Genomic DNA, 27,910 nt, shown 5'->3' with positions numbered 1-27,910 from the left:
ACCATCTCAGGGGGAGGATGAATGGGAAGCAGGTCATTTCACAGCCCAGGATGAATTATATGACTTGCCCTGGGATCCTGGAGCCATGAATAGACAAAGCAGCAAACCAGCAGGATCAGCTGATAACAGAAAAGACTCCAAATACCGGGATTAGCAAACACAAACCATAATGTAAGTATTTTACTGTGGATAAGGAAATTAAGAAAAAAACAAACTTGCAGATTATTTCCAAGCAACAGGAAGCTATATCAAATGGTATATTATAATGAAACCTAATCAAACTTAAAAAAAAACAGTATCCCTAGTGGATAGCTTTAATCAGGAGATTAGGAAAATAATTTGTGAAAATTTAAGACAAGTTAGAGGAAATTAATAAGCGACAGAAGATGGAAAGTACAGAGGAGTTTAAGAGACTCAAACTGCTCTCACTCACCAAGCAGGTGTTAGGGCTTTGTCAAAGTGATCACACTGAATCTTAACAACTACTTTACTAGGCACAAAATGTAGACTTTCACTGATAATAAGTAAAATCTTTTTCTGTCCTTTCTCCATTTTTTACAAACAAAATTGGGCTCCAGACCTGCTTTTTCTTTAAAAATAGCTAATGAAATTCCAGAGCCTAACTTTACAAATGCGAATCTTCACAATCAACGAAAGGAAACTCAAAAGATGTAGGCTTGTACTCTCTCCCCAGCAGCCAGGAAGGGTGGAAGCCATTTTGCTTCACAATTATTTCGAATAATCTAAACTTGAAAGATGTTAAATTGAGAATTTTAATGAGAATGTCAATCTTGTTCTCTTTTACAATATGGAGACTTATGAATATTCATAACTGATACCAATTACTTCTATTCTCTGTTAATACAAATTATTCCTTAGAATAATTTTTAAAGAAAAGCATTTTGGAAGACTCCTACAATTTTAGAAATTGATGCTTTGTTCTCCAAAAAAACCCACAAAAGAAATGTGTAATTCTAATTAAGTATCTTACTTGGTAATTCATTAACTTGGTGTGGTAGACAGAACAACAGCCCTTCCAAGATGTCCACGTCCTGATCCTGTGAACATGTTACCTTACAGAGCAAATGGGGCTTTGCAAATTTGATTAAAGATCTTGAGATGGAGAGATTATCCTGAATTATCCCAGTGAGCTCAATGTCATGACAAGACTCTTTATAAGAAGTAAACAGGAGGGGGGAGGGTATAGTTCAGTAGCAGAGTGCATGCTTAGCGTGGACAAGGTACTGAGTTCAATCCCCAGTACCACCACTTTAAATAAATAAATAAACCTAATTACCTCTCCACCCCCCACAAAAAATGTTAAAACAAGAAGGAAGCAGGAGGGTCAGTTAGAGAAGGAGACAGGATCATGAAAGCAGAAGGTCAGAGTTAGAGAGTTGAAGATGCTGTACTGTTAGATCTGAAGATGGAGTGAAGGACCACGAACCAAGGGAACACTGGCAGCCCCTAAGAAGCTGGAAAAAGCAAGAAACCGATTTCCACCTAGAGCCTCTAGAGGGAGCTCAACCCTACTAACACCTTGATTTTAGGCCTGCTGACCTCCAGAACTACAAGATAATTAATTTCTGTTTAGCGTCTGTGTTTGTCATTATGTATTACAGTAACAATAGGAAACTAACACATCTGGTGATAAAGCTGAAACTGTAGTCTCAACATTTAGAAACAGAAGAATACTTCTAATATCATTCGGTCAAATTAAGAAAGGATCATTGGCATATGTAGAATAGATTAACAAGATTATACTGGGAAATATATACAAGATCTTGTGATAGCTCACAGCAAAAACAATGCAACAATGAATATATGTATGTTCATGTATAACTGAAAAATTGTGCTCTACACTGGAAATTGACACAACATTGTAAAATGACTGTAACTCAATAAAAATGTTAAAAAAAAAGGATCATTGGCACTTTCCTCTTTACCCACAGGCATGGATAAACAAAAACAAACCAACGATTCTGCCAGTTTACTATATAACAAATACTTTGAAAGGATCTATTTCTTTGAAATTAGCACTGTTGTGATATCTATTTCACCAGTGAGAAAAATAAAACTCAGGAGTAACTCCTAAAGTCAGTACACTAAGAGCTAGGATTTAAATCCCTGTCTATAAAGTCCAATATTTTCCTACTACATCTTGTTGCCTCTCAAACTGCTTGGGGTGTGATGAAGAGAAAGCAGAACATCTAAATGTGTTCCTCAAATGACCCACAGCTGCACAGAAGACTCCATGTTTGTGAAATACCCTACCTTCTTTTGCTTTCATTCTAAGCTCACAGTAAGCAACATGCTGTTTTCTTAGTTTGACTTCCCCAACTGACGTGTCCTAGACAGAGGACCTGAGTGTTCTAGTCACTGGAAAGAATGTATTAGTGGAAAATGTGTGTGTGTTTCTCTCCACACCTATCTTAGTCTCAGTAAATTAGTTTGTGTTTGTTTACCACCAAGTTTCATTTGAATTTCACAAATGCTGAAGACCAAATCCTGGACTGCAGTCAATTAACTGAAATATCGCCACCCCGTAGGCTTTTTTATTAAGTGCTGTTCAAATTTCCAAGTAAAGGTATTTCTTTTTTCTGATGACTTCAAAAGTATTTACACATCAAACACAGCTCATCAGAACATGAGGTATCAGAGATGCTTAAGTGAAACTGCCTCAGAAAAGAAATTCTACTTTATTTTATACAGAATGACATCAACTTTCAGAGGTATAAGGACCGAAGGGAAAAATAAATGCTCACAAAAATGTTGCTCACAAATTACATTAACAAACCAAAAACACTTTGTGATCATTCATTGAGCTGTATAGGTATAATTCATGTACTTTTAAGTATGTCTTATATAAAGGTTATATAAAAACTCAATAAAATCTATAAACAATCAGACCCAGAGAAAGAGGTTAGCAAGGTGAATGGATCTCAGACCTGTACACCAGAAACAAGTTGTCCCATACACCAGTCACAATGAATTACAAAATGTCATTTTTAAATATTAGTGAGAGCAACAGAAACTATTACTACACAGAAATAAATCTAATAAAATATACATGAAACCCTTATGGAGAAAATTATAAAACTTTTTTCAAAGACATTAAAAATATCCATATAAAAGGAGAGATAAACCACCTTCATTATGGTAAAGAGGCCACTTCTGTCTCTATAATCTGTAACTAAAATGTAGTTCTAATCAAAATTTCAGTATTTCTTAGAGATCATGCAAAGCTTATCTTAAAATTCATATGGTAAAGTAAAGGCAAAGAAAACAATTTTGAGGGAAAAGAATGAGGGTCTTTCTCGGCCAAATATTAAGATGCATTACAAAACTATGTAATTAACAGTGTGATATCAGTATAGAAATAGACAAATAGACCAGTGGAATAGAATAGAAAGCACAGAACCAGATATGTACATACATTACAACTTGGTATATTATAAGGAGAGCTTTATAAATCTGTGGAGAAAGAACTGACTATTCAGTAAATAGTCCTTGAACCACCAATGAATCATTCCAAAACAAATTAAGATCACTACATTATAAAGTACATAAAAATAAAACTCCAAGTGAATCATAAACTTAATTGTGAAAAGAAAATTATAAAAGCTTTACAGGAAGATATAGAACATCTTTATGAAATCAAGGTGAGAAAGAACTCCTTACACAAGATGCAAAAAACATGGCATATATAGAAAATGATCAGCTCATGGAATATTGGGGAAAACAGAAGTGGCTAATCTTCCAAGAAAGTGAAGGTGATCAATGTTATAGCATAAATTTAACCATTTATAAAACAGTTTCTTTCTATTTGCCCTCTTTCCCTACTAGACCACAGTGTCCTCTCAACTGCCCATTTCTTCAGGTACTTCTCAAGCTCAAGGCAGATGACATACTGGTAGCTACTATATGTGGTTTAAATAAATGACCCCTACACACAAAGGTTTCTCCTCCATTGTCAGATTAACTGCTACTTCTATGCAAACTTAAATTCTTTTTTTTAATTGAAGTACAGTTGATTTACAATGTTGTGTCAGTTTCAGGTGTACAACAAAGCAATTCAGTTATACATATACATATATATTGATTATTTTCAGATTATTTTCTATTATAGGTTATTAAAAGAAATGGAATATGGTTACCTGTGCTATACCGTAGGTCCTTGTTTATTTTATATATAGTAGTGTGTGTCTGTTAATCCCTTACTCCTAATTTATCCCTACCTCCCCTTTCCCCTTTGGCACCCATAAGTTTGTTTCCTATATCTGTGAGTCTGTTTTTGTTTTGTAAAGCAGTTCATTTGTGTCATTTTTTTTTAGATTTCACATGTAAGTGATATCATATGATATTTGTCTTTCTCTGTCTGACTTACTTCACTAGTATGATAACCTCTAGGTCCATCTATGTCACTGCAAGTGGCATTATTTCATTGTTTGTGGTTTAGTAATATTCCACTACACACGCACACACATCACATCACATCACATCTTTATACATTCATCTGCTGGTGGACATTTAGGTTGTTCTATGTCTTGGCTATTATAAATAGTGTTGCTATGAGCATGGGGTTAACATGGTGCCTTCCAGGAGATCTTCTCTGAGCCTCCTAGAATGGAATAGATATCCTCCCCCATATTTCTATTGAATCAGCACACCCTGGTCTCTCTATAATAGCACTCCCTGTTGCAATGTCTATCTCACCCACATGACTAGGTAGAAAATACATATAATTCAACTATATGTCCTCATTATGCAGTAAAGAGTCTATATCACTACATTTTTACCTACTTTCTTGATTGATTGATTAATTAACAGTCTATCTACACTATAAACCTCCTAGAAGAAAACATAGGCAAACATTCTCTGATATAAATCTTAGCAGTGTTCTCTTAGGGCAGTCTACACAGGCAATTGAAATAAAAGCAGAAATAACAAATGGGACCTAATTAAACCTATCAGCTTTTGCACAGCAAAGGAAACCATAAGCAAAACAAAATGACAACCTACAGAATCAAAGAAAATATTTGCAAATCATGCAACTGACAAAGGTTTCATTTCCAGACTATATAAACAGCTCATACAACTTAAGAAGAAAAAACCAAACAACTCAATCCAAAAATGGGCAGAAGACCTAAACAAACAATTCTCCAATGAAGACATACAAATGGTCAATAGACACATGAAAAACTGCTCAATATCACTAATTACTAGAGAAATGCAAATCCAAACTACAATGAGGTATCACTTCACACCAGTCAGAATGGCCATCATTCAAAAGTCCGCAAATGATAAATGCTGAAGAAGTTGTGGAGAAAAGGGAACCCTCTAACACTGCTAGTGGGAATGAAGTTTGGTGCAGCCAGTATTGAAAACAGTATGCAGAGTCCTTAAAAAACTAAAAATAGACTTACCACGTGATCTGGCAATCAAACTCTTGGACATATATCCAGAGGGAATTCTAATTTGAAAAGATACAAGCACCACAATGTTCATAGCAGCACTATTTACAACAGTCAAGACATGGAAACAATCTAAATGTTCATCGACAGATGACTGGATAAGGAAGTTGTGATATATTTATACAATGTAATACTACTCAGCAATGAAAAAGAATAAAACAATGTCATTTGTAGCAACATGGATGGACCTGGAGATCATCATTCTAAGTGAAGTAAGCCAGAAAAAGAAAGAAAAATACCATATGGTATCACTCATACATGGAATCTCAATCTTGTGTTCTTAAAAAAAGGCCACAAATGAACTTATTTACAAAACAGAAACAGACTCACAGACATAGAAAACAAACTTATGGCTACTGGGGGGAAAGGGGTAGGAAGGGATAAATTGGGCATTCAAGATTTGCAGATGCTAAATAAATACTATATATAAAATCGATAAACAAATTTCTTCTGTATAGCACAGGAAACTATATTCAATATCTTGTCGTGACCTATAATAAAAAAGAATATGAAAATGAATATATGTATGTATATGTATGACTGAAACGTTATGCTGTACACCAGAAATTAACACATTTTAAACTGACTATACTTCAATAAAAAATAGCATCTTTCCACATAGACAGCTGATAGGTACATGAAAAGATGTTCAATATAGCTAATTATCAAAGAAATGCAAATCAAAACTACAATGAGATATCACCTCACACTGGTCAGGATGGCCATTGTTAAGAAGTCCACAAAGGATAACTTCTGGAGAGGGTGGAGAAAAGGGGACCCTCCTACACTGTCGGTGGGAATGAAATTTTAGCAGCCACTATGGAAAACAGTACGGAGGTTCCTTAGACAACTGAAAATAGAGTTATCCTATGATCCAGCAATCCCACTCCTGGGCATATATCTGGAGAAAACTCTAATTTGAAAAGATACTGTACCCCAATATTCATAGCTGCCTTATTTACAATAGCCAAGACATGGAAGCAACCTAAATGTCCATCAATAGATGAATGGATAAAGATGTACTGTGTGTATGTGTGTGTGTGTGTACACATATACACACAATGGAATACTACTAAGCCATAAAAAAGAATGAAATAATGACATTTGCAGCAAGATGGATGGACCTAGAGATTATCATACTAAGTGAAGTAAGTCAGAGAAAGACAAATGTCATAATATCATTTATATGTGGAATCCAAAAAAAATGACACAAATGAATTTATTTACAAAACATAAACAGATTCACAGATATAGAAAACAAACTTATGGTTACCAGCAGGGAAAGGGGGTGGGAAGGGATAAATTAGGAGTTTGGGATTAGCAGATACACACTACTATATATAAAATAGATAAACAACAAGGTCCTACTGTATAGCACAGGGAACTGTATTCAGAAGCTTGTAATAACCTATAATGAAAAAATATATTTGTTTATATATGTATAACTGAATCACTATGCTGTACACCTGAAAGTAACATAATATTGTAAATCAACTACACTTCAATTAAAAAAAAATAGGATCTTTCTTGCCTTCCTCTCCATTCTATATCTTTCCCACTGTATTTGATGAGCCCATGGCTAACTTGTCCATCACCCCAGAGTCACAGTTCCTGGACCTTTTCTACTCCAACTCACCCACCCACTGAACCTTGTCATCTAGAACTACTTTTCCTCTGAAATCTTAAGTTCCAATATCATACTCTAACCACAATTTCTTGTCTGCCATTCCACCTTTTTAACATCTGCTTTTTGAGCTTTAGAATCTCCATATAGCTTCATCTACACCCACTCACATATTTACCCAGCTTCTATTTCTCGGGTTCCACAGAATCCTCCTGAGAAGACACTTTCCTGATGAGACTAAATCCCATGGTCTATATCCTGAACAAAATTAATCAGTAACCTCAACAACCCGCTTAAGTCCCTCAAACCTCGTACCACCCAAAATCATCATCACCACATTCACGAGTCTAAAATCAAACCCAATGTTGTTTCCTGGCTTCCCACTTCTTGGCAGCTGAACACAACTGGAAAAAAAGACAAAACTAAAGACCTTTTATTTCCACCTCAGCTAGACATTCATTACTGCCCATCAACTTCTCATTCCCCAAAGAAGTTTGCAACCTTCCACCTCTTTTCTCTGGCTCCTGACCATCCCCTCTGACACTCCAGAATGCCCTTACAACCTTATTCACAGAGAATATATTGGGGCAAGAAAGAAACTCCCTCAATCTCTTGCCTCTCCAAAACCTGAAAAACTTTCTGACTTTCTGACCCTCTTTAACTTCAGAATGGGAAGTGATGCCCTTGCTCTTCCTCATGGTTCATCTTTCCACGTATTTTCTAAACCATCTCTTTTCCATATTTGCTTCTTCAGTTATCCCATTTCTCCCTGGTATTTTCAACGACCTGTTTTTCTCCCTCACAGAACATACAAACATGTTCAAATCTCTCATCCTAAAAATATACATGTACCACTTACTAGCTATTCTACTTTTCACTGACAATATTTTTTTTAACTTGCATTATTTTTTATTGTAGTATAGTCAGTTTGCAATGCTGTGTTAATTTCTGGTGTACAGCATAATGTTTCAGTCATACATATATATACATATGTTTGTTTTTGTATTCTTTTTCATTACAGGTTACTACAAGATATTGAATATAGTTCCCTGTGCTATACAGTAGAAACTTGTTGTATATTTATTTTATATATAGTAGTTAGTATTTGCAAATCTCAAACTGCCAATTTATCCCTTCCCACCTCCTTTCCCCTCTGGTAACCATAAGATTGTTCTCTATGCACAGACAGTATTCATGACCCAAGAGTCCACATTCACTTCATCAACACTTTGACCAATTACTGGCCGTCTGTACTTTAGCCTTCACCAACCTTGATCCATTCACACTCACTGCCCTGGTTTCCCTTAAATCCTTACCCTAACAGGACCCTCTCAAGTCTACATCTTATGTACCCATGTAGATAAATTTCATAGTTTCTATTTTAAGGAGTTTAAGATAGTAGTTTGAAAAGGCGAATATAGTATGTGTTCACTAGTATAGAACAGTACTTGGCACAGACACAGAAAAGGAGATAAGCATCTTCAATTATCATTCCCATTCCCAGAGAGAACAGTTAAAGCTACCTTCTAACCCCTGGGAGAAGCTGAAAAAAATCACCTCATTCCCCCTTATACCCTTAAATTCCACGAAGGAGGGGAGGAAGAGGAATTCTCAGATTACTCAAGGATACACAACTGGTATCCTCCATGCCAACTGGTAGAGCTTTGAAGAGGAAGAGTACAATAAGCACAAGTTTTGGTATGGCCTATTAAAGAATTATTCTGACACTTGTTAAAATGGTAAGGAAGACTTTATTAAGGACTATTGTAATAGGTGGGAAGACTATTGCAATAAGAGAGAAAGATTGAATACAATAAAGACAGCTGGGGATCTATAGCCAAGGAGCAGATTTGGTGGAGGCAGGAGGGAGTTTGGTGGATAGAAAATTACTAAAAGGAGACATCAAGGCTGGGGTATTCTTGCTGAAGGCAAGCCAGAGTGCTGAGCTATCAAGGGTAGGGGGATTCTTGCTAAACTGACCTAGCAGGATTCTTTCTAAAACTGAGCTAGGCAGGCCAAAGACCATGGCCAAGGATGAGGTTTAGTTGAAAAGAGAGCACAAAAGAGTATGATTAAAGGTTGGTCAAGAAGAGAGTTTTTGTTAGCCCTTTTCCACTCTAGTTTTCCTTAGAGAATGTTTCTCCAATGAAATATTCTCTGCTTTAGACCTGTGGCAATGTGACAGCCCCTGGATATACATGCACATACAGAACTATAGACATGCCACACTACATCCATGTGCATGCATAGATCTATTTTATATATATATATAAATTTTATATATATATTTATATATATATATATATATAGTTCTATACATATACATGTGTGGTGTGTGGGAGAGCCTTATGTATCTATATCTATCTATATATAACATACATTATAACCTATGGTAATACACACACACACACACACACACACACACACACACCCCTCTCCCACACACCACACACAGACCTAAGGTGCAGTGTACCATGACATTATCTTTTCCCTGACAGCTATACCCTTCGCCTCCTTACCAGTCTCTGGTTGCGCCACTCCCACCCACCCACTCAGTGCATCATCAGTAGATCACAGGGGTGATTATAAAGCTCATCTGCTTAAAACAATTCCAGGACTTCTGTCTCATACCCTTCAGAGTGCAATTTCAGTTGTCTGATCTGAACTTTGGGGCTCTCAGTGTCCCTCTGTGTCTCCAGTTTTCGTTCCTCCCCTACATAAAACTTACATCCCAGTTATAACCAAATACACACATACTTTTCCTTGAACACATCAAGATCCCTCTACTTCTTCTAGTTTCCTCTGACTGAAACACCCTTCATAGCTCCTCTAACTTCATACCTCCTCTACTCATCCAATATCAAGCATTATCTCCCTCTTCCAAAGCATTTTTAGATGCCCACTCTGTGCTCCCAGGCTGTCAAACCCACTTGCCTATGCCCACCATAGAATTGATTATACGCTTTATACATTGTCTGTTGATTTACTCATACCCCAACTATAATGAATCTTCATCAAGGACAGGAAACCAGTTAGGTTTCCCTTCACATCCCCTGTACTCAGCATAAGACAATATACATGGCAGTAAGTGTTCCAAACATTTTTGCTGAATGAATGACTACATAAACAAATAAAAGCCATGCACAAAGAAATTTTCAACAGAATGCCAGTGGAGTCACTCAAATATATTCAAAATAGTGAAGAAAAGGGCACAAAAAAAAAGATCAAGTGGTGTGGCTGAAAAAAAAAATCCCCTGATCATTCACACCTTGGTTTCTAAGTACCAATCCCTACTGAAAGAATACACGATTCCTTGCAAAATGGCTGTTTCTAGAGCTGGGGCAGGGAGTGTACATGATGAGCCTAAAATATCTTTTATCAGAAAGCAGGGAAGTCAGGATCTATTAAGATCATGTGAAAAGGACACAGGAACCAAACAAAAAGATTTCTAATTTCTAAAATGACACAATTTGAACACTAAAAAGAAAAATCACAATGCTACAGAAAATAAATGCTGGAGAGGGTATGGAGAAAAGGTGACCCTCCTACACTGCTGGTGGGAATGTAAATTGGTGCAGCCACTATGGAAAACAGCATGGAGATTCCCTAAAAAACTAGAAATAGACTTACCATGTGATCCAGCAATTCCACTCCTGGGCATATATCCAGAGGGAACCTTAATTTAAAAAGACACCTGCACCCCAATGTTCATAGCAGCACTATTTACAATAGCCAAGACATGGAAACAACCTAAATGTCCATCGACAGATCACTGGATAAAGAAATTGTGGTATATATATGCAATGGAATACTACTCGGCCATAAAAAAGAATAAAATAATGCCATTTGCAGGAACATTGATGGACCTGGGGATTGTCATTCTAAGTGAACTAAGCCAAAAAGAGAAAGAAAAACACCATATGATATCACGTATGTGTGGAATCTAAGAAACAAACTTATTTACAAAACAGAAACAGACTTACATAGGAAAAAAACTAATGGTTCCAGGGTGGGGGTGGGAAGGGATAAATTGGGAGGTCGAGATTTGCAGATACTAATTAATATATATAAAATAGATAAACAACAAGATTATACTGTATAGCACAGGGAACTATATTCAGTATCTTGTAGTAACTTACGGTGAAAAAGAATATACGTATGTTCATGTATGACTAAAGTATTATGCTGTGCACCAGAAATTGGTACAACATTATAAACTGACTATACTTCAATAAAAAAAATATATATATATATATACACACACATAAAATTGAATAAATAAATGAAAAGAAAGCAGGGAAGTTAGGATCCAACAAGAACAAGTGAAAAGGACACAGGAATCAAACAAAAAGGACTCTTAATTTCTAAAATGACACAATTTGAGCATCAAAAAGAAAAACTGCAGTATTACAAATAATAAATGCTGGAGAGGGTGTGGAGAAAAGGGAGCCCACCTATACTGTTGCTGGGAATGTAAATTGCTGCATCCACTAAGGAGAACAGTATGGAAATTCCTTAAAAAACTAAAAATAGATTTACTACATGATCCAGCAATCCCACTCCTGGGCATATATTTGGAGAAAATTCTAATTCGAAAAGATACACGCACCTCAATGTTCAAAGCAGTATTATTTACAGTAGCCAAGACATGGGAGCAAACTAACTGTCCATCAACATATGACTGGATGAAGAACATGTGGTATATAAATACAGTGGAATATTAGCCATAAAAAAGAATGAAATTCGGCCATTTGCAACAACATGGATGGACTTTAGAGAATATCATACTAAGTGAAGTAAATCGGACAAAGAAAGACAAATATTATCTGGTATCACTTATATGTGAAATCTGAAAAAAAAAAAAAAGGAACTTACCTACAAAACAGAAACAGAGTCACAGACATAAAAAACAAATCTATGGTTACCAAAGGGGAAAGGGAGAGGAGGGAAGGATAAATTAGGAGTATGGGATGAACAGATACACACTACTATATATAAAATAGATAAGCAATAGGGATTTACTGTAGAGCACAGGGAAATATATTCAATATCTTGTAATAACCTATAATGGAAAAGAATCTGGAAAAAATATATAACTGAATTACTGTGCTGTACATTTGAAATTAACACGGTATTATAAATAAACTATACTTCAATGAAAAAAATTTTACATCACAATGGACATGTTGGACACGTTAAATACACCAAAATCCATGAATTCTTAATGATATTAAAGAAACAATTACAGTCTCTAAGAAACCAACTCATTACTCTGAAAATTGATAAATGAAAAAAAAAGAATCTATCTTGACTTTCTTCTTGTGAAACATATTTCAGGACAAAAAAAAAGTAGCTAGTAAGGAAAAGATCTCCTTTATAAAATAATTCCAGCTAATAAATGCAGAACGATTGCTAGAATTAGACCACTATTTTCCAACCACTACTGAAATACTGAATTTAGACAATCATCTTCGATGGCTGCTAAAACCAACAGGAGAAAGGCTGGTAGGATGTGTTACAAGGAGGGACCAGGCTGAGATCACCTGAAAATACAAATCAATCTCATCATCAGTTAAAAAGACAAAACCAGACTGATAAAATGCAATAGAAAGTGCATTATCACTGCCTGAAATGAGTCTTTCCCTTAAAAAATAAATAAACGGAATCTAATCAAGCCTCTAGCTTTAAAGGCCAGTGAACAGGAAACACAGAGAAGGGAAAACACAATAAAAGCCATCTCAAAGAAGCAAGCATTTAAATCCATTTGTCAACAGGACAAGTGACTTAGTTTCTCCAATAAATCAATGGTCTTTAAAATGGAGGGGGATATCATAGAGGATTTTATAGGAAAAGAGGCTCAAGAGAAATACATAACAGTAGCAATAAATGGCCCTTGTTTGGACATGGATTTAACAAAGCTACTGTAACTAGACATTTTTAAGACAATCATGGAAATTTGAATATTGACTGAGTATTAGATGATATGGAATTATTGTTAATCTTATTAAGAATAATGGCCTAGTGATTCCTTATATAATGTACCTATGAGTTAGGGATTCATTGTGAGTTATTTACCTGCGCCATGACACTATGTCTGAGATTGCTTAAAATACTCCATTGAAAAAAGTGGGTGAGGAGAAAAGATCAAATGTAACTGGCAAAATGGTATTAACTATTGAAGCTCGGGAATGGATTCATGCTTTTTTTTTTTTTACTATTTTCTATTTTAAATCTATTTGAAAATTTCAGTAATAAATGAAAAAATACAGAAGCCAATGTTAGGGTTTTCCAAATGGCTCCTTCCAAACAGGACAGTTTGAGAAATAGAAGAAATAACGACTGCAGGGAATGGAAAAGTACTAAATATGTAACAAGTTCAACAAAATATAGAAAATGACAACAATAAAAACTCAACAAATAGAAAACACATTAATCTAGACTGGATGATGGTTTTAAATGCCAACTATAAAAATTTTGTTGAGAAAAAAGAAATCTGAGAATGGATTAGTATACTAGGGAATTACTGTTAATTTTTCTTAGTAAGATAATGGTAATTAAATTTTTTTTTAAAAATGTTCCTAATATTAGGAGATGAACACTGAGATATTTATGGGTGAAGTGCCATGTGCTCTTCAAATTATTATTAAATTTGGTATTGAATTTGGTGGTATCTCAATCAAAATGCCAAGAACAATTTTCGTGAAAATTGGTAAGCTGATTCTAAAATGAACATGGAAATTCAAAAGGCCAAGAATAATCAAAGCATTCTTGAAGAAAAAGAGCAAAACTGTAAGGCTTACTGACCATATATAAAGGTATATTATGAAATTACATAATTATAACACTGGTACTCAGAAAAGGATAGAGAAACTAAAATGAACAGAATCTAGAAACAAATCTACAGAAATAACCAAATCATTTAATTTATGAAAAAGATGATGACACTATAGGCGGAAAAAGATGATCTTTTCAATAAATGGTATTGGGTTAGCTGGATGCCCATTTCAACAACAACAACAGAACAATGGGCCTTTACCCATACCCATAAGTCATACTGGCAACATACAATAAAATCAATTTCAAATGAATCATAAATATAAATGAGAGATTAAATGATAAAACAATATAGAAAAATATTTTCACGACCTTAAGAAAGGCAAAGGTCTCTTAACCAGGGCAAACAAGCACTACCCATGAAGGGGAAAATGATGAATTGAAGGATGTTAAAATTGAGATACAGGCGTATGTTGTTCTATTGCACTTCACAGATATTGCATTTTTTACAAATTCACAGTACACTTGCAACCCTGTGTTGTCAGATGATGGTTAACATTTTTCAGTAATAAAGTATTTTTTATTTAAGGCACATACGTTGTTTTTTAGACAACGCTATTGCACACTTACCAGACTACTGTATAGTATAAAATTAACTTTTATATGCACTGGGAAATGAAAAACTTCATATTACTTGCTTTATTGTGATATTCATTTTATTGCGATGGTCTGGAACCAAACTCGCATTATCTCCAAGGTATGCCTGTATTCAGTTCCTCAAAAGACATCACTAAGAGACTGAAAATGCAAGCAACTGAGATTTGCAATAAATAGACCCAACAAAGTATTGACATCTTTAATATAGAAAGATCTCTTACAAATCAATAAGAAAAGGACAGTCTAAGAGAAAAAGTGGTCAAAAGACTTGAACAGGCACTTCATAAAAAGATATTCAGGCCAACAAACATAAGATTCACATTTGTCACCAGGCTTATGCAAATTAAAACCACAACGAGATACCATCCATAACCACTAGAGTGGCTACATATTTTTTCTTAAAAAGACAAGATAATAACCAAGTACTGGCAATATTCTAGAGCAATCAGAACTCAAAATTTTCTGTTAGGAGTTTTTGAGTACAATCACTTTGGAAAACTGGTTGGCAGTATCTATTAAAGCTAATCTTATACATAGCCTGTGAGTCAGCATTTCTACTCCTAAGTATATGCCTAGCAGAAAGGTGCACATGTTATCACCAAAACACATGTTCTAGAATGTTTACAGCACTATTTGCAGGCCAAAAATGTAAACAACCAGAATGTCCACCTATTGAAGTAAATTCACACAATGAAATACACTGCAATAAGAATGAAGGAATTACTACTACACCCAGTAACTTGGATCAATCTCAAAAACAAAATCTTTAAGCCAAAGAAGTCAAACATACAAACAAAAATACAGGCAGACAGAAAGAGAGAACCAGGCCAGGACTGAGTATCTGACTTTAACTCCTTAACTCTACTACCATTTAGCAAGTTAGGATACACCTGGATCTTGGTTTTATCAGGAAAATGACAATGATGATACTGACCTCAGAAGGTGGTTTTGAACAGGAGGGAGCCATCTATATTTAAAAGTTTGTCTGTTACAGACAAGCACTGAATTCACTTCAATTTACCATACCAAACATTTATGGACAACATATTACAGACACACAGTGAGAGAGGAAAGAGCAGAGTGAGGAAGAGCAGTGAGAGAGGAAACCACGGATCTTGTAAGATAGCACACAGTGCACCACAAATAAACAGACTGAGGAAGAGGTGAGGATGGAGACAAAGAAACATCTTCTTGGGTGGGCTGGTAACTTACAATTCCCCTAAATGGCAGCCAGAAGCTAGCCAGGAGAAAGAGAATATGGGGAATTTATGTGGACAGAATAGATTATTTGAGTATGCAGAGTGGTGCATTAATGCTATGCAGAACAGTGATGGCAGGGAGAGGGGAGGGGAGGGAATGTAGGAAGCCGAATGACCAATAAATGCAGAGACACTGCCATAGACATATCCTGTCTTCCCACTAGTATCTGTATAGTTTGTGCCCTCTTTTCCTTTAGGTTTCTGCTCAAATGTCTTACCAGGGAGACCTTCGTGACCATGGTATTTAAAATGGTACAGTCCCTCCCTCATCACACTCTATTATATGTTAATTTACTGTCTCTCAATTGTAGTTTCAAAGACTCTGGGTTTTATTTTCCACTGTTGTATCCTCAGTGCTTAAAACACTGTCTGGCATATAAGCTATGCAACAAAAAACTCTTAAACAAATGGATGGATGCATGCATGCACAGTGGGCTGAAGCCGGTGTGATGATACTTAAAATGCTGTGTAACTACGATTTGAATTGAGAATATAGAGACATCAGCACCAATCTTTGAAAAAGTCTCTAAGTGTTCTGGTGTCAGGAAACCTCAGCCTCACTGTTAAAAAACTGATAATTATACCTGGCCTAGAAAAAAGAATCATCTCTTATTCTGGCAAGTCTAACACACTAGTTATAGCAGGAGGAGGGAATATGTTGCTTGTGCAAGGAGACTGTTGGTTCAGTTCCTCTTTAGAGCATGAAAACCCCGACCCTCATTATAAATTTAATAACCATTTCCTCCTCTTGGGTAAAGAACTGAAGGAATAAATTGTGAACATTAACGAATATTTTCTCAAGACAAATTATATATGGCAAATAGAGCAGAAAAATACATTTCACATTGCAACAAATGAAGAAAAAAGTTGACACTGCACCAAATGGATAACACATGCAAAGCTCCTAGAAAAAAAATCTTTGTCTGAAAAATCTGCCAACTTGCTCTTCAATGTTGCTACCAGACATTAGAAAAGGAGTTACATAATAAACCCAACTCATATGAAATAATAAATTTGTGAATGGATATTATACCTGTCAACCATTTCTGCTCTATGAGAAATTCTAACAAGGATGGTAAACTTCCACCCTCTAAAACTGACACCAGGTTATAGGGAAAAGCCACTCTGTTTGCCACTCTAAAAATCTGAGGATTCAGTTGTCTACCAAAATTTTGTTTAAATGTCATAAATAGAAGATTGAAACCAGTGCAATATCTGACATGTAATTTCGTTTAGAGTAAAAAAAATAAGTACAAGGACGTAAGAATTTGAAGTCCATATGTCTCTCAGAGTTTAAAATTTCTGCTCCTTTGCTAATTTTTAAAAAGAACAAAAGCAGCCTTGCCCTTGAAATTTAAGTCACATCTGATTTTATAAAGTATATAATTCACTGGCCTCTGCAGGAGTATGACAGGGGAGATCAGAAATCTTCAGGAGTAGTAAAATACTGGGGTCGGAAGGAACAAGAAGGAAGAATGTAGGTTCAGAGTCGGGGAAGGGGGGTTGCAAAAGTTCTTAAGCTAAAAGAGGGGCGGGGTGGGAGGTAGGAGTAAAGAGGTTGGAAAGAAATCGGCGACAGAAGAAATGATCACGGCTCAGAAAAAATCAGAGAGGATCCGGGACAACGAGGAGAAGTAAAGAACAACCAGGGATAAAAGGACCAGGAAAGTCACAGGGAGAGGGGATGACGGCCGGCCGTCTCTTGACGAGTAAGAGAGAGGAGAGAGGCTATCGGAATCAGAAGCATCAGAAACATCCTACATACAATGTACTCTGAGGATGAATTCTTTCCATCTCACGTGAACGCTAGGAGGAAAGTGTCCCTTAAGTGTTTGGGGACTCACTTGTGAAAATTACCAGTCCCTTTCTTTACACTCACCTCGATGAAGAAAGCCGCGACGCGACGATGGCGTGACCGGAAGTGCTGTTTTCTTTTGTTTGGTGGAAGCTTTAGCCCAGGCGGCCACACCCCCACCCCGGCCCCCCACCCCCGCCCCCTGCCTTCACTCCAGGCGACTTCCTGTGCCTCTCTAGCAAGCTCTTTAAATACTTCGTCTCCTTGGCTTTCTCACCAGATGGATGGGAACCTGGATAGTGACGTAAAACGGCTGGAAGAGGGAATCAGTTAACTTTTTACAAATTCTAGCTCTAGTCATCCCAGGAACTGCAGCATCTTTGTCAAACCCTAAGTATCCAGTTTGTCACCAAGCCTTGATGATTCAGACTTTCAAATATCCCCCTTACCCTTAGCCTCTTAAGTCTAGGATGCCTACAGTTATATATTTACCACACTGATTTACTGTTTTCTGGAATTTTTTTAAAGTTCGTTTTTACTAGTGGCATACTTAGATTTCAAGATTTTTTTTAAAAATCCTAAATGTGAATCACTTTTATCTTGGAATGGTATCCAGAGAGTTACCTGCCATACTCAAATTTCCAAATAAGCAAAGGTGAGCTTATTTAGAAAACACTCTTGTATACTTGTATAGTCCCCAGGAAAATGAAGAAATTGACAACTGACAAAAAGTTTCAATAATAATAATCCAGGTTCAATCCCTAGTAACTCCATTAAAATTTTTTAAATAAATAAACCTAATTACCCATCTGCTCCCCCAAAAAAACTTATAAAAAAAAATCCTTACTCTGGTTAAAAGTTCAACATTGAGTTAACTATTGCCATTACTTCCAGAAAGTTCTTTGGGACCCCATATCTGTACCCAGTTCTCCTCTTTTGGTGTTATTTTTAGTTGACATACAAGTATATGCTGAGAATCTACCATATCCCAAACACTATGCTATAGTCAGAGGTATTGCACTAGAAGCCCACAGCTTAGGGGTTAAAGGTACCATTTAAACACATTAGAGCCTAGCATAAAATGGGTGATTATAAATGTTTGTTGACTGAATAAATAACCAAAATGTGGTCAGGGCAATGACCAGGACCAGCACAAGGTCCTGACTTTTGTTGGTATTGTTATAGTTCATTTCAACATTTTGACTCATATTTTGCCATTCAACCAACAGATTTTGAACCATCACTCAGTGCAAGGCTCTGTTCCTGACAGTGTCCATGTGAAGAAGAGTAAAACGCAGTCCTAGATTTCAAGACCCTCCAGCCAGTAGGGAAAAAGAAGACATAAACAACTAACAGTAGTATAATGTAACAATAATAATTGGTCAAGAGAAGACAATGTAGGAACTATGGCTAACCCATTGACTGGCGAATACTAGAAACCTAAAATAGACCTTATCTCCTAGAGGATGCTCAAGGGAGATTTGTTTGATGTTGAATAAATGATTGAATGGGTAAATTAAAAATGAATGACAATGGATTTGAGTATAGTGTGAAAGGAGCAGTGTTGAGAGGCTGGATATAAGAAGAGGCCAGACAAGGAAGGACCTTACATACCATGTAATGGAGTTTGAGTTTAATTATGAGGAAAACAGAAAGCCAAAGGTGAATTTTAATCAAGAAAGCATATAGTAATGTTTCAAATCAGAAAATAGAAGACCTAGAGACAGACAGGTTGGTTTAGAAGATATTATAGTCATCAATGACCAAAAACAGAAAATAAGGGATTTATGCATTTAAGAATTAATTGTATTTTGGAAATGAGCTGGAAAAAAATAGCCAATGGATTATCCAAAATCCAGAGACAGTGAAACCTGAGCATATTCCTTGATGCCCTCTGCATTAAAATTCTTTATTACTTCATGCAACAAATATTTATTGACCAATTAATATGCACCAGGCCCTGAACATAGAACCATGATCATAATGGACAAAAACTTCTTCCCTCATAGAACTTACATTCTTGTGTCACAGATAATAACATATTTTAAAAAATACATGCTAGAGGGGTGAGGGTATAGCTCAGTGGTAGAGCATGTGCTTATATGCCCAAGGTTCTGGGTTCAATCCCCAGTATTTCCACTAAAAATATCAAATTAAAAAATCAGATTAAAAAAAAGAAATCAGATTTTAAAAGATCAGATTAAAAAATACATGCTAAATGGTGATAAGTGCTACATAGAAATAAACCAGGTAAGTAGGATAGCAATGTACTTGCGGGAGGGAGAGAGGGAGAGGGTTGCCATTATAGACAGGCTTACTGAACATTTATAGACTTCATCCACTTCTCTCAGTCACCAACATCACTTAGCTCAGACTTTCCATGTTTCTCCCGAAATCCCAACTCCCTACCATGATATACAGAAGCCTTGGTAGTCTAATTCTGTCTCTCTCTCTCTCACCTCATTTCTCACCACACAGCCTCTCCCACCCCAAATCCAAGTCTCACACAATTCCTTATAATTTGGAAAGTGCACCAAGAAGATCACAAATCTCTTTAACACACTGCTAGCTTATATTCACCTTTCAAAGGTCAGCTCACATTTTCTCCCTTTCATGAAACCTTGCTAATGCTTCCTTTCACTCTTTAACCCAAACCAGACAACTGCTCCTTTTCTCTGCTTCTGCCTCGTATCCTATTCTTATTCACTCAGCAAACATTTGTTGGTCAGCTTCTGTGTCGTTCTTCAAGGCAGTAGCGATACATGCATAAACAGAGGAGTCAAAGAAATCCTTGCACTTTTGGAACTTACATTTTAGTGAGGAAGACAAGCAATAAACAAAATAACATAATAAATATAGAACTTATAAAGCAATAGTTCTCAACTATGGGTGGACATTAGAATCACTAGGAAAGCTTTTGTCTTTCTACTTTTTAAAATACCAATGCCTGATCTCCATCCCAGCCAAAACTAATCTGAAGCTTTGGGGATGAGGTCAGGCATTTACATATATTTTTAAAGCTCCTTAAAGTGTCTCTGAAGCACAGAGGAGATTGAAAACTACTTTTCTACAGGCTCTGGAAAATGATACCAGAAGGACAATCCAAAAAGCTTCTAGAATGAAGAGCAAATAAAATTATAAACATGTATGTCAATATTAAAAAAAAAACGTGGTACATACACAAACATAATAATCAGGACTGAGCTGTGGAGTTGAAGAAAATGGTGTTTCAAAGATTCTGAACAAAAATATTTACAACTCAGGAAGAGATAGAGATCAGAATTAAATTGGTAGGAGGGTTAAAATCTTTTTAAATTTCAGACATTGTTAAGTTAAATAAGTCGAAGAAATATTCAAAAGTTACCACTAAAAGAGCAGAAACATGGTGAGAGTGAAAAGCAGCATAAAGAAAAATGCATAAATTTAAACTTGTAGAGGGATAAAATGGAAGAGGATAAACAATTTCAATAAATTTTAAAAAAGAAGCACATACATATGTAAACAGAAAAACATAGATTGCTAGATAGCATTTACCTCTAGGGTAGGTGCTGAAAAGCATTGGGGGATTTCATAGCCAGAGGAAATTAATCAATAATTTTATCTTTGTTGAGACTGGTTCAGACATGTTCATTACACCATTCTTTATCATATATTTACAAATATATGTTTATCATATATTTACAAATGTATTACATGTGTTATTTCATATATTATAATAAAGATATAAAGAATATTTTTAATTACCAAAAAAGGGACAAAATGATATATAATAAAAACTCTCCTTTTTAAACCTGGCCCCTAGCTACCTAGTGAATTTCTCACTTGTTCAAAGGTATTTTATGCATATACAAGTAAACACATGTAAATTTTTTACACTTTTACCAGACGTATGATACAAACTATTTTGCACCATGATTTTTTCACTTAACCATATTTTATGACATTCATTTCACCTTGGTACATAAAAAGAGTTGTAATTTTTTCAGCTGCATGTAAAAGAATGATATTAGAACAATCTGTAACATTATATACAAAAATAAGTTCAAAATGAATTAAAGACCTAAATGTAAGACCAGATACTCTTAAACTCCTAGAGGAAAACATAGGCAGAACACTCTTTGACATAAATTGCAGTGATATTTTTTTCAATCTGTCTCCTAGAGTAATGGAAATAAAAGCAAAAATAAGCAAATGGGACCTGATTAAGCTTAAAAGAGTTTGCACAGCACAGGAAACCATAAACAAAATGAAATGGCAACCTACAAAATTGGAGAAAATTTTTGCAAACAATGAGACTGACAAGGGATTAATTTCCAAAAATATACAAACAGCTCATACAGCTGAATAACAAAACAAACAACCCAATCAAAAAATGGGCAGAAGACCTAAATAGACATTGCTCCAAAGAAAACATACAGGGCCAACAGGCACATGAAAAGATGCTCAATACCACTAATTATTAGAGAAATGCAAATCAAAACTACAATGAGGTGTCACCTCACACCAGTCAGAATGGCCATCATTCAAAAGTCCACAAACAATAATTCTGGAGAGGGTGTAGAGAAAAGGGAACCCTCCTACACTGTTGGTAGGAGAGTAAATTGGTACATCCACTATGGAGAACTATGGAGGTTCCTTAAAAAACTAAAACTAGAGTCTCCATATGATCCAGGAATCCCACTTCTGGGATATAGCCAGATAACACAGTAACTTGAAAAGATGCATGTACCCCAATGTTCATAGCAGCACTATTTACAATAGGCAAGGCAGGGAAGCAACCTAAATGTCAACTGAGAGATAAACGGATAAAGAAGATGTAGTATGTATATACAATGGAATATTACTCAACCATAAAAATAATGAAATAATACCATTTGCAGCAACATGGATGGATTTAGGGATTATCAGATTAAGTGAAGTAAGTCAGATAGAGAAAGACAAATATTACATGATATTTTATATGTGAAATCTAAAAAAAAGTTACAAATGAACTTATTTACAAACCAGAAATAGACTCACAAACATAGAAAACAAGGTTACCAAAGAGGAAAAGGATTGGGAGGAGGGATAAATTGGGAGTTTGGGATTAACACATACACACTGCTATATATAAAATAGATAAACAACAAGGACCTACTATAAAACACAAGGAATTATACTGAATATCTTGTAATAACCTATAATGGAAAAGAATCTGATAAAGAATGTATATGTACAACTGAATCACTCTACTGTACAGCAGAAACTAATACAACATTGTAAGACAATTATACTTAAATTTTAAAAATTGTCATTAAAGAAATTACATACAATAAATTAATTTTTGGTATGTACAGTACTATGAGTATTAACACATGCATAGATTCATGTAACCACACCACAATCAGGATACAGAAAAATTCCAAAGACCCCCAAAGCCCCATGGTATCCTGTTTTCATCACACAGTCTTCCCCACGCCTAAACTCGGGCAAATACTCATCTGTTCTCTTTCAATCTAGTTCTTTCTTTTCTAAAATGTCATATAAATGGAAGCATAGAATATGTAACCTTTTGAGACAAGCTTATTTTACTTAGGCTAACAACTTTGAGATTCATCCAAATTGATACATATATCAACCATTCATTAGTTTTTATTTATGAAGACTATCTCATCATATGGATGTATCACAAATTGTTTATTCATTCATCAACTGAAAAACATTTGGATAGTTTCTACTTTTGAAGATGACAAATTAAGCAGCTATAACTTTCATATGCAGTCTTGTGTGTGAAAATAAATCTTAGTTTCTCAAAAGAAATGTCTAGGAATAGGATTGCTCATAGTTATAACATGTGCATTTTTAACTTTATTAGAAACTGCCAAAATGTTTTCCAAAGTGACCGTACCATTTTGTGTTCCCGCCAGCAATGTGTGAGAGTTCTAATTGCTCTACATCCCTGCCAACACTAGATGTTCTTTATACTTTTTTTATGCTAGCTATTCTAACTGGTATGTAGCAGAATCTCTTTGTGGTTTTAGTATGCACACCATTTATTAAAAGGACAATTATTTCTCCATTAAGTTTACCTTTGTAAAAAAAAAATCATTCACTATATTTGTATTGGTCTATTTCTGAATGCCCTATTCTTTTCCACTGATCTATGTTATCCCTTCACCAATTCCATATTGTCCTGATAAGTAAATCTTAATCTCAAGTACTGTGATCCTCCAAATATATTCTTCTTTTTCAAAATTGGCTTGGTTATTCTAATCCCTTTGACTTTCCTTATAAATTATGTAATCAGCTTTCTATAACCACAAAAATAATTTTGACTGAAATTTTGTGATTTTGATTGAAATTGTGCTAAATATATAGATTAACTTGGGGATTACCATCTTAGTAAGAGGACTCTATAAATACATGAGCACTAGATGAATCTATTTCTTTAGGTCTTCTTAGCTTCCTTTAATCAGTGTTTTATAGTTTTCAAGATGCAGATCCTGTTTATTTTTTCTTCATGTTAAATTGCTTCCCCTTTTTGACCTGTTATAAATTATATTGTTTTCTTCAATTTTATTTAACTGTTGGAGCTATTATATATTTTTTAATTTCACTATTAGCATATGTATGTGATTAATTTTGTGTGTTGACTTTATATCCTGAGTTTTGACTTTAAAACAAAAAACATTTATTATAAATAAAAACTTTATTATAAAAGAGTATACCCATCCACAAGATATTAACATTGTAAATATATATGCACCCCAAAACAGAGCTCCAAATGAAAGGAGCATAAAGTTGCAGAATTGAAAAGAGCTATGGAGAACTCAACAATAACGGTTGGAAACTTTAACACTCTACTTACAGGAATGTATAGAACAACAAACAGAAGATCAACAAGAAATTAGAAGAAATGAATGACGCTATAAAGAAACTGATAAGTTCTATCAAATTTTAAAATAATTAATTAGAATCAATACTTATCTTTACAAATTGTTACAGAAAATAAAAGAAGAGAAATATTTTCCAAATTCTATAAAGCCAATATTTTCCTACAAATAAAAGCAGACAAAGGCATGACAAGAATAGAAAACTACTGAACTTTATGCAAAAATCCTCAATAAAATAGTAACAAATCAAACCCAACAACATATATAAGGGATCATATTATGACCAAGTAGAATGTATCCTAGAAATGAAAAGTTGGTATAAAGTCTGAAAATCTATTAAAGTCACTGTATCAATAGAATAAAGGACAAAAACCACATGAACAGACACACAAAAAAGCATTTGACAAAATCTAACACCCCTTTATGATTTAAAAAAAAAAGGCCAAACTAGGAATAGAATGGAACTTCCTCAACCGTATAAAGATCTTCTACAAAAAAGGAACAGTTATTATCATACTTAATGATTAAAGCTTGAATGCTTTCTCCCTAAGATAAACAATAAGGCAAGGATATACACTTCCACCACTTCTTTTCAACATTGTATTATAGGTTCTAGAGAGGGTAATTATGCAACAAAATTAAAAAAAAAGTCTTCTAGATTGTAAAGGATACATGATGTGGAAATAGTTTATCCTATTTGAATACTGTATCTGATAAGGCATGTGTGGATATAATTTATAAAGAACTTGTACAACTCAAATATAAAAAGACAAATAACCCAACTGAAAAATGGGCAGTAGATCTAAAGGAATATTCCTCTAAGGGAGATATACAAATGGCCAGTAAGTAAATGAAAAGATGCTTAACATCATTAGCCATCAGGAAAATTCATATCAAAACCATGAAGAGAGGAATTATGAATACAACCCATTCAGTCACTCACTGTCTGCCAGCCCAGTACTAGGAACCCAAAGACTGAGTTTTAGGAAAACATTTCCAAAATAAAAGAAGAATGCAAAAAGAAAGAAACCATAACAGTTCCCTGGGCGGGGTCCTGAGAGAATTCCAAGGTAATTCTAATGAGGAGCAAAGTGATAAAAACCTGTGGGGTGAAAGAAACCTCAGTGGGTTCTCTTAAAATCATTTGTGTGGAATTTGACAAAGATTGAAGTTTCTGAAGACCAGGCGGTAGCAGAATCGAAGAAATGTTCCCTTTTAATTGTTATTTAATTTTTTGTCTGCTGAGGTCTGGGAAACATGAAAAAATAGTAATTGGAAGATAAAGAAAAATCATAAACTCAAGAAAGCATGCCATTGATTTAAAAATAATGGTTTTGACTTGTTATCCAGACAGGAAGGGTAAAAAAGCAGAAGGAAACCATTACTTTTTCTACAGCATCATGCTACTTTTCTTGATTGGAGTCATGGTCATAATTCTATTAGCATTACTCACTTTTGCTAGTATCTATCAAAATTCTACTATGTGAATGATAAATAACTGATAACAGTGAGATTTGGTGGGTTTTGGTGTGAAACTTGGAAACCATGAATACTTAGGCCCAGTTTTGCTGGACAAAAAATGTTGGTAAGGATGTGAAAAAAGGGAACTCTTGTTCACTGTTGATGAGAATGTAGATTGGCATAGCTACAATCAAAACTGTATGAAGGAGATGGAAAAGAATATGAACAAGAATATATATAAAGAATATATATATATGTATAACTTTGCTATACACCAGAAACTAACACAACATTGTAAATCAACTATACTTCAATAAAAAACAAACAATAAAGTTATGAGGGAGCTTCAAAAAACTAAAAACAGAACTACCATATGATCCAGAAATCCTATTTCTGGGAATTTATCCAAATAAAACAAAAACACTAAGTAGAAAAGATATATGCATCCCCATGTTCATTGAGCATTACTTACGATAGCCAAGAATGCAAGAAATCTAAGTGTTTATCAATGGAAGAATAGATAAAATAAAGAAGATGGACACACACACACACACACACACACACACACAATGGGCTACTATTCAGTCATAAAAAAGAAGGAAATATTGCCATTTGCAACAACATGTATGAACTTTGGTGGGTACTATGCTAAGGGAAATAAGTCAGACAGAGAAAGACAAATATTATATGATCTCATATGTGGAATTAAAAACAAAACAAAACAAAACAAACAAAAACTAAACTCATAGATACAGAGAACAGATTGGTGGTTGCCAGAGGCAGAGGGTAGGGGGTGAGTAAAATGAGTGAATGGGGTCAAAATATACAAACTTTCAGTTATAAAAAAGTCATGGGGAGATTATGTACAGCATGGTGACTAGAGTTAGTAATACTGGATTGCATATTTGAAAGTTGCTTAGAGAGTAAATCTTAAAAGACCTCATAAGTAAAAAATTTTTGTAACTATGTGTGGTGATGAATGTTAACCAGACTTATTGTGGTGGTCATTTTGCAATATATACAAATATCAAATCATTATGTTGTACACCTGAAACTAATATAATGCTATATGTCAATTATACCTCAATTTTTAAAAAGTAAAAAAAAATCTATTCTGATCTGTAATAGCCATTTGTAAAAAAGAAAATAAAAAGAATGTCTGAAGTGAGACTACTTCTAGAAGAGAGGGATGGATAGCCTAAGTGTGGCACCAATAAAATTACATGGATTTATCCTGACTGTAGCATAAGATTCTTAAAGGTCAAAACAAAAGAAGAACAAGGTAGTTATCTAATTTCTAATAAAACAGAGTAGTGGAGAAGGATGAAAGAGTCTTCTAAGAGTGCTTGAATATTTTAATATCTTGATCTGGACAGTGATTACACAGATATATAGATAATTGAGCTGTACACACAAGAGTCATGCATATTATTGCATGTAAAACACCTCAATTTAAAATGCAATAAGAAAAAAAGAATAGTACTTCTGCTTGCGGACAATATGGAGTAAAACACAACAGATTTACCCTCAAAGCTGAGAGAACCAAAAGATGCTTCAAACTGTATAATACATCAGTTTTCAAGATACTGGATCTCCAAAGATCCAGCAATGGAAACAAATGAGGCAAGCTCAAAGATTGCACCAGTTTATTGCCTTGAGAGATTTTCCAGGCTATGGTGGAGGGAAGGAGAATTGAGAAGACTAATGGACTCCCTACGTTGAGAAGATGGGGTTGAGTGTCAAGAGAGACCTAGGTGGCTAAAATTTTCAGGAGAGAGTACTAAAGAAGAGAAACTGCACAGAAGTAAAACTCCAGAAGTCTACTGGAATTTCCCTTCATTATTCAGCAGAGGACTGATCAGAACATGCATGAGAAGAAAGTACCCAAGGCCAGATAATCACCCAAGAGGATTAGAACTAACAGTGTCTGAGGTGAATGCAGGGCCAGAAATGATGCGTGTTCTCACCAGCCACACTGAAAACCTTTAAACTTC

General features: G+C 35.0%; 1 protein-coding gene across 1 annotated transcript in view; it reads right to left on the bottom strand.

The window, feature by feature from the left end:
• The window catches only part of MAGED1 (MAGE family member D1), a 63,677-nt gene extending 45,943 nt beyond the window's left edge, over nt 1–17,734 (bottom strand). Inside the window, exon 1 of the mRNA XM_072956042.1 lies at nt 17,668–17,734. The gene's annotated coding sequence lies outside the window, so the exon portion shown is untranslated. The remainder of the gene's footprint in view (nt 1–17,667) is intronic.
• Nucleotides 17,735–27,910: the final 10,176 nt, after the last annotated feature.

This window comes from Vicugna pacos, chromosome X (assembly GCF_048564905.1).
Source record: "Vicugna pacos chromosome X, VicPac4, whole genome shotgun sequence".
NCBI classification, from domain to species: Eukaryota; Metazoa; Chordata; class Mammalia; order Artiodactyla; family Camelidae; genus Vicugna; species Vicugna pacos.
This window is presented reverse-complemented; position numbering and strand designations above follow the sequence as displayed.